General features: G+C 43.0%; 1 protein-coding gene across 2 annotated transcripts in view; it reads right to left on the reverse strand.

Annotated features, from left to right (window-relative positions):
• The window catches only part of FRMD1 (FERM domain containing 1), a 69,657-nt gene that overhangs the window by 51,220 nt on the left and 2,142 nt on the right, over positions 1 to 16,295 (reverse strand). Inside the window, exon 1 of one of the 2 annotated variants that reach the window (XM_043543234.1) lies at positions 6,467 to 6,501. The exons of the other annotated variant lie outside the window; for it this stretch is intronic. The gene's annotated coding sequence lies outside the window, so the exon portion shown is untranslated. Of the gene's footprint in view, positions 1 to 6,466; positions 6,502 to 16,295 lie in introns of those variants that run through there. 2 annotated transcript variants of the gene reach the window in all.

The raw sequence follows: 16,295 nt of genomic DNA on the forward strand, positions 1-16,295 counted from the left end.
GAACTAATCCCCCAAAGTCCTGGAAAAAAGTGATCTAGAATGAAGCATTTGAAAAAGAGTTAAAGAAATACAGTGACTTCCACTCTCAAGGGTCTTATCAGTACTTTCATGAGCTTGTTTAGAAGAAGATGCCAAGTACGATGAGCCTCAGATTAGCGATTCCTGGCATCCCAAAAAGAGAAAACCCAGGATACTTTTAGCAATACAGATTCACACCATGGGGAAAGCACATTGTATATTCTTTAAAAATAAGAGTGGGAATTTTGCTCCAAAGTTCTCTTGAGTGCAAGACCCAAAAGTGAAACTCCTGCAAAAGGATAGCCTCAAAGATAAAGAATTACAGTAAGCAATTTAATCCACTGCGAGGTTCTATTAGAAGTTTAAGACAGATTGTTCTAATGTGATTGAATACCACTAAAATCACTGCTAACCCGTTTTTGTTGAGTATTAAGTTTGTGCCTTGTGAATCACAAATGCAATGCTTCCCTATTTTTACTGAAATGTAGAAGTTAAGCATCAGAACAAGTGACATTTAAGCTACTTATCACCTTATTGCTTGAAGTTATTGCTGTGTTTCCCTTTAAAAAAAAAAGTTATTCTTGCTCGTAGTAAATAAAAGATTAACATTAAAACTAGTGATTCTGAAATGACAATTTTAAAAATTTATTTATTTATTTTTTAAAAACAAAGAAGGATTTGAGGTTGCTTTGGTACTTTAAATCAATCCATCCAAATATCGGGTAAAGAAAGGAGTAGTGACATGATAGAAACTAACTCCTCTTGCAGAAAGCACAAGGATATCTTTAATACAATAGTTTAAAACAACTGCATGTCTCAAATGGATATTTTTAATTTCACAACTAAAAGGGCAAAAGAAGCCTCAAAAGAAAAATTTAATTCAAAACTAGATTCTTCCTTTTGCCCTGCCCTTCAATTCTGCATTCAGGTGCTCCATTTTCCATATTCAGGTTGCACAAACTGGATTCATTAACTTCGTCTGGAAGATTCAGTAACTGTCACCCCCTTTCAAATAGTACACTCCTCCCTTAATGTAAACTCCTCAGAAAGAGCAACAACTAATTTAATGTGTTTAGGTTAATAAAGTAGAAGGGGGCAGTTTTTTTAAGATCAGAATTTCAGCTGTGTAAAACTTTCAGGATAAAAAGAAAAATCTAGAATACAACAAACAGAACAGATTTGATTCTATAAAAAGGTGGCAAGTAAAAGTCACCTAGAACACTTTTCTTGTAAGCAATTCCTCATTTATCTTCTCGTGTGTGTGTGTACATATATATAAAAAACTTCTCTTTTTAATATATTCTTCTCTTTGCTTCCAAGCAATAACTGTAAACAACTGCACGTAAGATAACAGATGTCCGCAAAGTGACTCCAGACCTATAGGTCACGTGTCACTACCTGCTGACATCATACGCTCCAGGAAGTTTGTAAATAGCATGAGGGACTCAGAGTACACTCAGGCTTCGTAGCATAGGGTTGCTGTTAGTTTAAACTATCAAATTCATTGCATAGGATACTATACAGTCTTAATCTAAAATTAGAGTTGTAGTCTGCCCAATTTAATGAATAGGTTCACACAATTACAAGGCAGCTCAAGAGAAGGGAGCAAGAGATTACTGTAAAACATATCTGTGAAAATTCACATTATGCTCACCTACCAACAATAGCTAGAGAAACTGAACTCTTTAAAACTTCTTGTTGTTTGCAGTGTTCTTGTAGTTGTGTTAATCCTAGGATAGGACACACAAGGTGGGTGAGGTAGTATCTTCTATTGGACTAACTTCTGTTAGTGAGAGAGACTTGTGTGTAAGCCTGTCTTTCTCATCAAGAGAAGCTGGTCCAATAAAAGATACCACCACCTCACTCAAACACTGTAATTTTGTAAAATATTCGTCGGCAAAACTAGGAACAAGATGCTCGTTTGCTTTATCTACCTCAGCAGTTCTCAAACTGTGGTCGTGACCGCATTTTAATGGGGTCGCCAGGGCTGGCCTTAGACTTGCTGGGGCCCCAGGCTGAAGCCAAAGTCCAAGGCCCCCCACCCAGGGCTGAAGCTGAGGGCTCAGGCTTCAGCCCTGGGAGGCAGGGCTCAGGCTACAGTCCCCTATTCCCCCAGGGCTGAAGCCCTCAAACTTCAGCTTCTCCCCACAGGAGGGTTTGAGCTTTGGCTCCCCCGCTGCCGGCGGAGGGGCTTGGGCTTCAGTCCCCCTTCCTGGGGTCATGTAGTAATTTTTGTTGTTTGAAGGGGGTCACTCATGGTGCAGTGAAGTCTGAGAAACCCTGATCTACCTGAATTTAAGAGAATGGTTAGGAGTTTGGTTTTTTTGTGGTGGTGGAGGGGGGGCAGAGGTGGATTTTAAAACAAACACACATTACAGCAGCAGTGAAGATGTTAAAAAACTCCAAACCACTACCTTCAGGTGAAACGGATAACGCATTCCTGGGTGAGTCTTTTATTCTCAAGAAGTATATCAGAATGTGATAAAAGCCCAAGCAATTATTAACCTACCAGTGTAGCAAGTTTACACATTTATACTGTGAACCTGGAGCCGCCAATGAAAACAAATGGCCAAAAGGAATGCTCTTGCTTAAATACACAGAATTTCAGCCTGTCCATATGCCATTCTTTTGTTTACCACAGATTCCAACCTCTTAACCTCAATTAAACCCTAAAAGCCCAGCAAAGGAATTGAAGAAGAATTAATATAGCTTAAGTCAATCATCTGTCTCTTGGGTACTTTGCTTTTTTAAAATGACTTAAGGTTTTAGCTCCCAGAGAAGAGAATTTCAAGATGTAATTGCTTTGTCAAAGTCCAATTTAAACTATAACAAACAAAGAAACCACTAATTTGTAGGCTCCCTGTTTCAGCCAGGAATCTTAGTGCTTAGAGTGGCAGAATAGGTTTTATTTGGCACATTTGAAAAAAAAAAAAAAAAAAAAAATACAAACTCCCACATCTCAAAACTTTGGAAAAAAAAAATACACATTTTTTGGGCCTTTGCATTTTCCAGGTTGCTTTGATTAAATATCTTGAGCAGCATCATAAAACTGTTCTCAAATTGTACTTTATGCTCCAACAGCCAGCACTGGAGCTGAACTGAGTAACAAAATTCATGTTGGTGACTGCAACAATTACCAAGGTTCAGCCCAGCAACTGAAGCTAGAGCAACCGTCTCCTCTCAGAAGTGATTAGATTCATCATGAGTAGCTGCTACTAAACAGCTTTGACAGTCTTTCATCACCCCCCAATTCAGGGGCCTTAGAGTTATTTGCCATTTCTGCATTCACAAGACCTCCGTCATAAATGATTTACTGGTCAGGCTGTCTGCACACTGGGGAGCAGATAGCTGATAATTTTCAAAGGGCTTGTCTACACAGTAAGTTACCATATGGCAAGCCAGGGTATGAATCTACAGCATGCTAGTTTGCAGTGCAGCTATGCCCTATGTGGACACTAACAGCTCACTCAAAGTCCCGAAGTAGAGCTTAGCACAGACTTTCGGTGCTCTGAGACTTTCAGTGCACTGTAGCAGTGTCCAAATGGTGAGTTAGTGTGAAGCGAGCTGGTGCACTATAGATTCATACCCTGGCTTGCTGCACATTAACTTGCCCTGTAGACAAGCCCCAGTATAGATTAGGCCACCTCACTTCCACAGAAAAAAAGTCTACAGTATTCATTTTTCCCCCAGATGAATTCAATGCCTGAAGGCCAGCCTTCTGTTAGTCTACTGAACAGGTACAAACAGTGGCAATCAATATTCCCTCTAATTTTTGACAGGCCATGTGCGCAAAAAATTCCGTCTGTGCAAATTATTGTGCTTCTGTGCAAATTTTTGTGCGCGCAGTGTTTTGCTGTGTGCGCGGGGTTGAGGATCTGTGTGCGTGGGACATGCACACAGTTTAGAGGGAACAATGGTGGCAATAGCCCCTTCATATGCTTCAACCCCGGCCTTGAGGGACCAAATCACAGATGTATCTACACTAAACTGGTTCTGGTACCGATGCCTCAGCGGTCTCAACAACCACACTAGGAATGCTGATTTGTGGCAAGAACGGTTACCGGTCCACCTCTGCTTCCATGCGAAGCTCGGTTTTAAACCTGGTCAGGAGCAACTCCCTCCAAATACCTATTACACAGTTCCCAGCAGTAGTGGACTTGGACAGTTCTGAAAGGGCTTCAGCAAACTGTGGAACAATAGTGGGAGGACTGGTTGAACCATTTCAGACAGCCTACATCCACACTGGCAATAAAACAGTTCAGAATGACAGACTTTAGGACCACACAGCAATTAGCCTTGCTGAAAGTAAGTCTAATCCAACAGTTTTTGGCAAGCATGTGCACAATTTAGAGCACATATAGTGCATGCAAGGGTATGTCTACTCTAGACTAAGGAGACTACGCTGGCATAGATACATCACCATAGGTGTGCTGGCATAGCCCTGAGGTGTAGGCACAGCATTTGCTGACACAGGGTTTCTGCATCGCTGTAGGACCACCACCTCACTGGACAATGATAGCTATGTCGACAGAAGTCTTCTTCCATCAACACAGTTGTGTCTACACTGGGGGTTAGGTCAGTATCGGTTCGTTGGCCAGAAGAGTGAATTTTTCTCATCCCCTGTGATGTTCTACACCTTGTGGGAACACCCTACACCCCCATGTTCATCCTTATAAAAATGACTCTGATATCCAACGCAAACTTTGTCATGTTGGAGGTCTTCAGAAGGCTCATGATGCACTGAGCATTGTTGTTATAGTAATTGTTGTTGCAGTAATGTTATAGGTTACAATTTCACATATATAGTTATGAGGCCAAAAATGTATCCTCATAACTTAAAATAAGCCCAGGCAAAAACTCTCCAGAAGCAGAGGGGCAGTTCACACTTCAGCAGGGTGTGTATGGGACAAACCCAGCCCAGCCTCACAGGAACAAAGGACGCTGGCCTAGGCAGCAACAAAACGATCTGTTGGACTCTCCAGTGAGTCACCCCCTTTTCTTCGGTCAGTTAGGGACTGCGATGAGGTAATGCTCACCTGACTCTGAAGTGAGGGGTGCAAAGCCAAGAGGGAAGAAAGAACATGATAAAAGGTAAAGACTTGGCCATGCTCTCTCCCCCCTACCTATATAGACATCACACCAAGCAACTGAAGCGCTGATCACAAGGGGAGAGCCTGGCTGAAGAGCAACCAGCCAGCCTGTGGTGAGAAGCATCTAAGTTTGTAAGGGAACTGAAAGTGTTAAAATCAGCTTAGAGTGCATTTTACTTTTATTTCATTTGACCAAATCTGACTTATGTTTTGACTTATAATCACTTAAAATCTATCTTTATAGTTAATAAATTGGTTTGTTTATTCTACCTGAAGCTGTGCATTTGAAGTGTGTCAGAGGCTCCCCTTGGGATAACAAACCTGGTACATATCAATTTCTTTATTAAACTGACAAACTCATATAAGCTTGCAGCATCCAGCAGGCATAACTGGACACTACAAGACGGAGGTTCTGAGGGTTGTGTCTGGGACCGGAGATACTGGCTAGTGTATTTCGGTCGCACAGTCCAAGGAGTAGCTTACCCGCCAGAGGCTGTTCGTGAACAGCCCAGCAGTGGGGGTTCTCCCAGCAGAGCAGAGTAAGGCTGGCTCCCAGAGTCAAGGACTGGAATGACCTAGCAGATCCCCGGCCCAGATAACAACAGAGGGGAATGTCACACCCCGACCTATGTGGCTATGTCAACTTAAATTTTAAGTGTAGACTGGGCCCAAGGCTTGTTACAGGTACGCTAAAGGGAATGAACAGTTCTTAGTAGAGAATTTTATATTTGCACAATGTGCCACACAATATGGCCCTGATCCTGATTGGAGTCTCTGCATACTACCACAATAATAAAGAGAGAGTGTAACACTTCACTGGCCAAAAAGAATATAAAAAACACTCAAATTGAGAAAGTGGACATATGCATTTCAGGATAGAAGCACAGAATTGCCTATTATCCCTATCCAGGAAGGGTGTTTTATTATCTATCACTAGAGATTATTTTTGGGAACACATCTTTTAGGATGACAGAAGGTGACAGAAAGGGATTGTTCAGCACATTACAGAGGAAAAGCACACAAGATCAGCAGCTATTCAAAAAGTTCTTCCCATGCCCTATCCAGAATTTCACCAGCTGACCCTCAAATGGGCTCTCAGGATACATCTCAGCGAACAGCTAGCATCATGCCCTGAAGTATTGTAATCAATCCCAAAAATGACACACTTCATTTAACCCCAAAACAATTAACAGAGTGAGATGGCATGATTTTCTTTGTGGAGGAAAAGAACAGGGAATTATCACTTCACATTTAAAAGAACCTAAACATTTCTGGATAAATTGGGACCAATTTGATTTTTAAACTCTACCTTCCCCACACAAATAGGAACTTCCTTCATCTGAAGGATCAACACTTACCCATTGTGGCATCTGGGAGATACCACAGTTATTCCCTGTAATTAGAAGAAGAAATAGCAGCTTTAAGGAATGTAAGATCTGGTGAGATGTTATGGTGACACACTGGCCACTACCATCAACATGACAGCATCTACATACTCCCTCCCTTCATTGTTTCCACTGATCACTACAGTTCTCAGATGAGATGCAATGAGATGGGGGGGAAGGGACTGGTGTTTCCCACCAATGACAGAAATTAGAGGTAGAGAGATCTTATGACATGGTTATAGTAGAAGCAAAAAGATACTTCTTTTCCTCACTCAGCCATCAAAGCAGCTAAAACTCGTCCTGGAGAATATTTCCAGGATTTGTCAACCCTGACTGCCTCCATGCCAAGCCTGAAACCAGCTCTACACAACATGAGGTACTGTTGAGCTTCTATGAGAAGAAAGGTTTCAGAGTAGCGGCCGTGTTAGTCTGTATTCGCAAAAAGAAAAGGAGTACTTGGTGGCACCTTAGAGACTAACAAATGTATTTGAGCATAAGCTCACGAAAGCTTATGCTCAAATAAATTTGTTAAGTTTCTAAGGTGCCATAAGTACTCCTTTTCTTTATGAGAAGTAAGTTAATTCTTCTGTACAGAAGCATCCATATACTTCAATGGAACACACACACTTGTCACCAAAATCTGGCCTACTCACAGCACACTGGAATTGACGGAAGAAATCCTAGTCACCACCTGCACTTCAGACCCTCGGTCAGGAGTACGATGCACCCCTGCTGACAGACTGGCATCACCTCTTGAGAGGGAAAATCCAGCCCAAAACATGCCATAGTTTGGACTATTCTGAAGAAGTCATTTCTGAAAAGAGAAGACTTTGCAGACTACCTCCTGGTGTCAAGCCTATTTTTGCACAAGATAATTGAGAAGGTAGGAAAGAACCATCTCCAAACACACATCTTCGCCAATATACTGGATCCCTCCTAGTTAGTGTTCAGGCTATTCATGGATAGCCTCCTGTCTACAGATGGGAGAGAAAACATCTGTAGTTGCCCTCCTGCATCAAGTTTTTGCATTTGATATTTATTACTGTTTCTCATAAGGTGTAGCTTGGGTAGATGGGAAAGCTGAGGTGGCTCCAATCCTTTCTTTTGGGATGCTCAGTGAGCTCATCTGTGGAGTCCTCATCCTTTTTAGCATCTATATTACAGTGCTGGGAGGTGGAAGAAGTGTGTGAAAATTGAGAGCCACTGGTTTCAACTGCTGAACAGTACTCAAATGATATCCAGCTCCTCCTCCTCTCGTGCAAGTAGCACTATCTACCAACTCTAAGCCCCAGATTGAACCTGAACCTGGGTGAGACAAAGGTAATGCTAGAGAGAAGAAGGGAAACCACTGATATGCAGAGCGAGCCCGTGCTCTTACTCAGGTGTGACCAATAACCCTCCTCTTGTCCCTTTTACCCAAGTTAAGTGGTGCTTTCAACCCAAGTTAGTTGGCACAGCTGAGCATAAGGGTTAGAGCCCAGGTTATGTTTTCACTTGGACTGGTAACCTACCCACTTTTCAGTGGGGACGCAGCCTAAATCAATAGAATGTCAATAGTCCTCCAGTGCCTTTCCACAATTCCCCCCTGCATGGGTGCCCAGAAGGACAGACAAGCTCTCCCACAATTCACTGGGAAAGAATTAGAATGGCTTACCTTGCTGCAGCACATTAGAATGATGGGACATGCCTTCAGAAATCCTAGTGACACACACGGGGAGTGCAGCACCAGTGAAGAGACTAACTCATATAGTGCTTTGCAACATGGCGGCACACACCCAAGCAAGATAGCCTCACGATCGGCACCAGAGTTAAGCTCTGCAGTGAAGACACCCTCTGAGAGAAGGGTCCTATGCAAAGGCTAGATGGTGATAGTGTTATTAGACCAGGGGCGGGCAAACTTTTTGGCCTGAGGGCCACATTGGATTTCCAAAATTATGTGGAGGGCCAGTTTGGGGAGACACGCCTCCCCAACAGCCAGGCTTGGCCTGACCCCCGCCTCCTATCTGATATCCCCCTGCTTCCCCCCCCCCCCACACTTCTCGCCCCAATGGCTCTCCCGGGACTCCTACCCCTCCAACACCCCCGTCCCCTAATGGCCCCCGTGGGACTCCTGCCACCCCATCCACCACCCCGCCCCGCTCCTTGACTGCCCCCTGCTGCCCCATCCAACCCCCCACCTCATTCCTGACTTGCACCCCGGGACCCCTGCCCCATCCAACTGCCCCTTCTCCCTGTCCCTTGACCGCCCCCCATCCAACCCCCCCGCCCCGCTCCTTCCTGACTGCCCCCCTGGGACTCCTGCCCCATCCAACCCCCCGTTCCCTGCCCTCTGACTGCCCCGACTCCTATCCACACCCCTGCCCTCTATCCAACCCCGCCGCCTCTTTACCGCACTGCCTGGAGCGCCGGTGGCTCTGCCCAGCCGCCTAGAGCGTTGCGCCGGCAGCACGGCTCACTGAGGCTGCGGGGGAGGGGGAACAGCAGGGAAGGGGCCAGGGGCGAGCTTCCCGGGCCAGCTCAGGGGCCGGGCAAGAGGGTCTGGTGGGCCAGATGTGGCCCATGGGCCATAGTTTGCCCACCTCTGTATTAGAGGTTTATCATAATGCAGTTGCACAAGAGATTGAATTAACATCGCACAGGGATCCTTAACTATAGCACCTCCTCACTTCTGAGGGCTTGATTTTGAGACCTTAACATACTTTTATAGACAATTATATTAAAAAAGCAAATTGCTTTGCAAATCTTAGATATATGTAATATATAAATGTAAGAGCCCCTGAAAGAGTGAAGCCTACAGAAACAGCATGTATTTCTTCCTCAGCACACCATTCTCGCCAGAATGCCTTGTCTATGCAAATCCCTTAAGAAGCAATGGATCACCCATCTCACCTTCCCCATTGACCCAGTAGCTGTAAGTGCTCCTTCTGCAAAAGAAATTGAACTACTGACAAGAAGTTCTTCGTTATAATTAATTTGTTTATTTCTACAAGGCTCGTCCCTCCCGTTTCTGCGGTAAATATCGATTAACAGAACTTGCATGATTTATAGGATGTGTACAGGCTGCATAAATCAAGCACATGAATATGAGTCTAAGATTTAGTAGCCATTAGAATTATTGATTAGCTTAGATGTGTACAGAGCACAGTATGGGACTGTGGAAATATGGGATGGAGCATGTCATGCGGTAGAGAACAGAATCTGCACTCTTCTGCATCACAACTGCACTACACAAACATACAACAGAACAAAGTTCATCCAAACACCATGCTCCTATTGTCAATCGTACCACCAGTGTAATTTTTAGTAGGACTTTTCTTATTCTTCATGGTTTAAGGTGCAGGGCTTGGAAAGATATTCACTAATAGAGAGTTCAGCTCTACCCAGAAATGCATGTGCATTGCCCTTCCATCACTGGCCCTCATTCATCAGAGTAAGCACATCTGTGGCAATGCATATGCAGAACCAGCAATCCAGTACTGATCAAAGAAGAGTTACTCCTGGGGGAATTCTGAGCTACTGCACACGTGCAGAATTCATGTCTGACAAATTTTTTTCCCCTGCAGAAAATACACTCTGCCTGAGAAGTGCTGCAATTATGCCTTTCACCCACCTGGGGCCGCTGTGGCACCAGAACAGCCAGCAGCCATTCCTCACAACAACCTGCCCATGGAGCCATAGGGCACACTGGCTGCTGGTGGGGAAGGGTACAGACTGGGAGCTAGTGGGGTGACAGCACGGAGTCAGTGGCTGAATGAAAGGGGTGCTGCAAGGCCACAGGGGGATGGGGGTAGATGTGCTGACTGTATGGGAGAGGCTTGGGATCAGTCAGGGTCTGCATGGGGGAGGCTCCTCAACTCCCAAACAATCCCTTCCCCCGCCTCCCCAAACAAAACCTGTTCCATACTTCACACCCAACAACCCTCCACGTTCACTCCCAGGCTCCTTCCCTATCCCCACAAGCCTTTGCACTCCTTCTGAAGTGTGGGAAATACATTTCTGTACTGTACTTTAAATGAATTACTTAAAGTTCTGTATTAATATGACTAGTAAGAAATCTATTGGTCAAAAAAAATTACCGTAATCTTTTTTTTTTTTTTGGGGGGGGGGGGGGGGGTAATTTTTACAGACATACTTGCTGACCGGTATTTTGAAATAAATTACCATAATAACTGAAACTGGTGTGATTATATTGTGTTATTTTGACAAATAAAATATGCAGAATTTTAAAATATTGTGTGCAGAATTTTAAATTTTTTTGGCACAGAATTCCCCTTGGAGTAGAGAGTGACACACTGCCTGATACACTAATACGAAGCAGAGCAGAGAATACTCCTAGGTTTGGTGCTCCCTTCCTCTGCTCATGTGTTTCAGTCCAAGAGAGACATGAGCGAGTGTTTTGGCAGTGCAAAGCGGGGCAGAGAAAAAAATTTTATACACACACACACCCCTTGATCTTCATAATAAGACAGAAGGAAAAGAGTTAGTGGCACTGCCCCTTGCTACTAGAAATGAGATAGCAAGCTGAGAATGGAATTCTTCCCATCCAAGGCACCATGACAAGGCAGAAAGACTGAAAATGTGACTCTCCTCCTTCCCAGCATATTAGGGCTGGGAGATTTTTTCCAAGTGGTTCAGAGAAGTAAAGAATGGGATCTACTATTGGTATCACTCCAGGGCAAGTTCTCCAAGTACTTGTTACATTTGTCAAGCCTGCTGGGATTATACTGAGGTTTTTCGGAAGAGTAATGTAACATTTATAATTATACCCTTGCGCCACAGCTGGTCAGGAATATTTTGCCAATGTAGTTTTGTTAATTTGTTTTTATAGAAAATGCAGTTTCTGGAAATTTTCAATTAACATGGGAAAATTTTGATTTTGCTGAAATGTTTTGATGTTTAGTGGCTGGAGGGGGGGACCCAGATGAAATATTTTGATTCACGTTCTGTCAACCTGAATTGAAACATTTATTTGTAAAACCAAATCAAAATATTTCTAACGCTTTTCTAAACACTTTTCCCTAGTGAAGACAGAGTCTTAAAGTGGTCCCAAAAGCATCATCTACGTCTCTCTGCAAATCTAACTCTGCTCTTGCTTCACCTCCGCTACCACCAATGGGAGTGCTAATGTAGACAGACATGTTTTTACCACCATGACCTCTAGATCTGCTCAGAGCAGGATTAGAAGACATAGTGATAGAACCATGTAGACTATCCATATGCATTTCTATTACTATATTGTCTAGACCTCAAAGCAGGTCTAGACAACATAGTGGTAAGAAGGCATGAACATCAGCAGCCAGCCTGCTCTAGTGCTCCCAAAATGTTACAGTAACAGCAGGAGAATTTCAGAAAGAAATGCAGACATGGCCAAAGAGCGTCAGTCTGATTGCACTGAATCGTGCACAAAATATTGGAGAGTTAGGTGGTTAATAAATAAACCCTTTGTAAGAGGTCTAAGAATCTCCTGCCTAAGGAAGGTTTCTTATAATTACATGCTAATTGGTGTAATCTGATGCACTTCTAAAAACAAAAATATATAAATAAAAACCCTGCTCCTCATAACCCATCCCAGACAAGAATAGTTATGCTAATACCATCTCAAAAAATGGAATGAACTCCACCAGAAAAAAAATCCACATTCTTTCCCTCCAATTCAAATGCTACCCAATTGGATTTTGTGATTAAATTAACTAATATTCAGAGTCTACACCATACTGGATACAGATTTGCTTTTTAAAGAAAGTAATTTCTGCAGTGCTTACTTTAAAATGTAGTCAGTCAGTTTCAGTGAGTGCAGAGAGTAACATCACCTCATCTGTGTAAAATGTGTTGACTTTCAGATATCTTGTGTCCATTATTTCTGGAACACAGCTTGCTGTTTAGTACAATAGAAGAGCGAAAACTCCAGTCTGCCAAAACCCCAACAAAATTAACACAAACAGCAGTGCTTTTAAGATTAAATACAGCTTCATGGGCCACACAAGGTACTGCTAGTAATCAAATTTTAAAGGAATAGGGAAATTTAAAAAACAAAAACAAAAAGGAACCCAAACTACGGTACAGAAAACAATTCCTGGCTATGATGAAGTTAAACCTTGCAGGGAAAGGAAAAAGGAAGCCAAGAATTTTAAACAAATATGAAAAACAATGTTGTTTTCCAAGGAAGAAGAATGGCAAAATAAAATGCTAAAGAGCGACTCACACTTAGAAGAGGATTATTTGGATAGGCTGTGCCCCTCAATCTGTCCCGGTTAAAATAGCAGGCTGACCACCACCACAGAAAGAATTAAGGGACTGCAGCTAAACAGCGCTAAGATAATCAAGGAGCAGTGTAGTTAAAAAGGAATTTCTGTAGGAACAGAAGAATCGTAACCTTGGAGTAGATCAGGCATGCAAGTCATTTACATTATTTTGAATCAGTCTAACAGTGGGAATACTACTTTGTTGTGCACTGAACAGATATAAAGTTTGCCACCAGTTCATGTCCCTTATACCTGAAGTGCTAGTGGATCAAATTAGTAACAGTAAATGGAGAGCGGTATCCAATACATCTTTGTTTCTCAAGATGTTCAGAATCCTCTAAAAAGACTGTTTACTAACTCTTTTTGTTGGGGATAATGTATGCATGCCAGGAATATAGATCTAAAACAACAGACAGCATCCCTACCTCACCACCAAGCTTCCTATCGTATCTGAACGGACACAAATTAATCAGAGGAACACACACATGCAAAAATGGCTGATCCTTTCACTTTTAAGATTTATTAATGAGTTTTTAAACTCAGCTTACCACTTTTATACAAGACTCATTAGCCTAGTTTGGAGAATTTTGTGGCAATCGAAAGGATGCAGACACTATTCCGCAATAATAGACCAGAAAGGCTACCACAAATTGAGTTCTATAAAACTCTTTTATATGTGCTTATGCATACATATGTATTTTCTGTTTCTTCTTGAATTTTTTAAGCTGAGATGTTGGCAAGTTATTTGCTCTTTAGGAATCCATTTGTTAGTCCTCACCTGAAGTCATAGTGGCATTGTGACACTATGAACATTTCTATAGTAACCAATGGAGGTGTCAGAAAATTATAACTTAAAGCAATATACTACAAGGTGCGGATGAGCTGTCGTGCTGTCATTCCAGATTTCTAGTAATAAAAACAGGACATTGAACAATATAAAGTTTTCCAGGAGCTAAGTGGCTCTTTAAAATTCTATGCAATCGGTGTTGGAAATATATAATTTGTTTTGGTAAAAGTCTTACATGCTAAAACACCCTCGCCCTTTTGAAACGTATTTTGTAGAGACTCTTGCACCACCGGAGGCCACTGGAGGAGAGAAAAGCGCACAGGTGATGTAGCACATGGCGTGAGGACCCCTGCAGAGAGGTAGTTACCTCTCATCATTAGGAGAGCCCAAAGTTCAGAGAAGGAAGAGAATAGCATGGCTGAGGGGCAGGAGAAGTGGCTACCAACGCTGATGCAAACACTTCCCAAAAAGATAGTGGGGAAGTCTGGCTGTAGGGGGAAGTCTGACTCTCTGTGAAGTCTCAGAGTAGCAGCCGTGTTAGTCTGTATCCGTAAAAAGAGAAGGAGTACTTGTGGTACAAGTACTCCTTTTCTTTTTTCTGTGAAGTCTCATACCTCAGAGGTGTACAAAGAGGGGGAAAAAGAAAAAAAAAAAAAAAAACCTCAGAAGAGTCACTTCACTACACAGACTCATGGCATTCCCCTTCTCCATCCTCCCTCCTTTCTGAGAGAAAAGGGACATGGATCTACTTCCCCCAGCAAAGGCAGCAGTTCTCTGGGGCTACCATAATTCTCCAGTCCTCAGTTAGTAGGCACAAAACTGCTGGCAGATGCCACAAACCCTCCAAATGGCCCTCACAATCATCTCCCTTTCAATGCCCCTGATTCCAGCACACCTCACTAACCCTGCTTTCTTTAACAACAAAAAAGATACTGACCGCCAAAAACGTTGTTAGCACAGAGTTAGGTTACCTACCACTGCCTTGTACCGTTCCAGAATGTGCAGAGTGGCTACACTTAAACCTCTGAAACACAGAGTTAAGGTAATGCCTGCTACACTACACTCCCATGGTACTACCTTAACTCTGCCCTGAGGGGATGACAAAGGACACTTAACATAGATGAGTTTTCTGTGCTCACCAAAACTCCACTTCATTACTCTTAATTAGACCCCCCCCCCACACACACACACTTTTCAGGAGACTAGGTCTTCCAGTATTGATTCAGGGAGTACTTGCAGCTGGTTAGCATAGCACAGGGATCAGCAACCTTTGGAACGCAGCCCACCAGGGTAAGTCCCATGGCAAGCCGGCTGGTTTGTTTACCTACCACGTCTGCAGATTCGACTGATCCCACTGGCCACGGTTCACCGCTCCAGGCCAATGGTGGCTGTGGGAAGTGGCGCAGGCTGAGGGCTTAGAGCGGCAAACCGCGGCCAGTGGGAGCCACGATCGGCCGAACCTGCGGACACAGCAGATAAACAAACCAGCCCGGCCCACCAGGGATTACCCTGGCGGGCCGTGTGCCAAAGATTGCCATGCCAGGGATTGGCACTTACTCTCACCTGCACAGGTCACAACATCCACTAGACATGTCAAAAGGAACAAGCAACATAATGATGGGGCGAACTATTCTAACAATCCCTTGCACAGTCTCTGTGCCCACTAGAATGCCTTATCTGTACCGGCATTCACATACTGCCATACATCCTCCCTATCTTCTGTGCTCCCCCACTGCTCCTAGGAATACTAGAGATGTTGGCACACACCACCCTGCACCACAAAGTTTACTGAGCTAAGAGGATGGCCCTGAAGCATTCCTTAAGGCAAAGATGAATGAGTTTTAACAATTTATGCACTCTAAAGAGTTTTTCCCATCGATCCCTTGATAAAGGTACTGGCCTGGGATCTTTCATAGAGACTCCCAGACATTGTTCAAAGGAACCAGAGTCGAGGTTGCCTGTGAAGCATTACCTTATCTTTGTATTTCCTGGCTTTCAGAGTTTAGTGCCCTTCGCACTCTGGAAGGGCGCAAGGCAACCCCAGAAGCAACCTTAACTTTGTGTTAATTAAGTTTTTTTGGAAGTGGAATTTAATTGATCTACAGTTTTGCTGACTATACTCTGCTTACAACTGAAAGATATCAGTTGGTTTTTATTTGTCATATAGAGAAGTCCATATCCAAGATGATTTTAGTTGTAAATGTAAACCATTCATAAGAATTAATTATTGCAAACGTGTGTGGATTAACACAAAAATATACCTCATGCTCATAAAGAGGCTTACATAGTGAAAACATGCAGACTGGCATCAATATGCAAGAATCTCATCTTGTACTACTTCCAACAGATTTATTTCCAAGTCTTGCCATTTTTGTGGCAATAAAATCATTTTAATTTCAGTCATGTACCAGAACAATTACATGTTCTCAAAGTCTAGAGACTAATAATTTTAACTAGAGGATTAATAACCAAAATGCAGAGAGTGATCTACTACGGAGGAACCACAATGAGAATCTATGAATTATATCAATGTTAAGAACTTGATAAAAAAATGTGTATAAGTGATGGGAAAATACCAGCACAATAGGCAGCACTGAAGATTTTTCAAGAGACTAAGAATAAAATTTCAACACCACACAAAGTGAGAACTCCTTCTCATGACAGGACTGAACACTGTCAGCATTGCTGGTTTGCAATCCACATCATTTCCACAGAAAATATAACCTTAAATCAAAGAGGCACAGTAGTACTCCAAGGTACCTTAGCAATGACA

Source organism: Chelonia mydas, chromosome 3, assembly GCF_015237465.2.
Source record: "Chelonia mydas isolate rCheMyd1 chromosome 3, rCheMyd1.pri.v2, whole genome shotgun sequence".
In the NCBI taxonomy this organism is placed as follows: Eukaryota; Metazoa; Chordata; order Testudines; family Cheloniidae; genus Chelonia; species Chelonia mydas.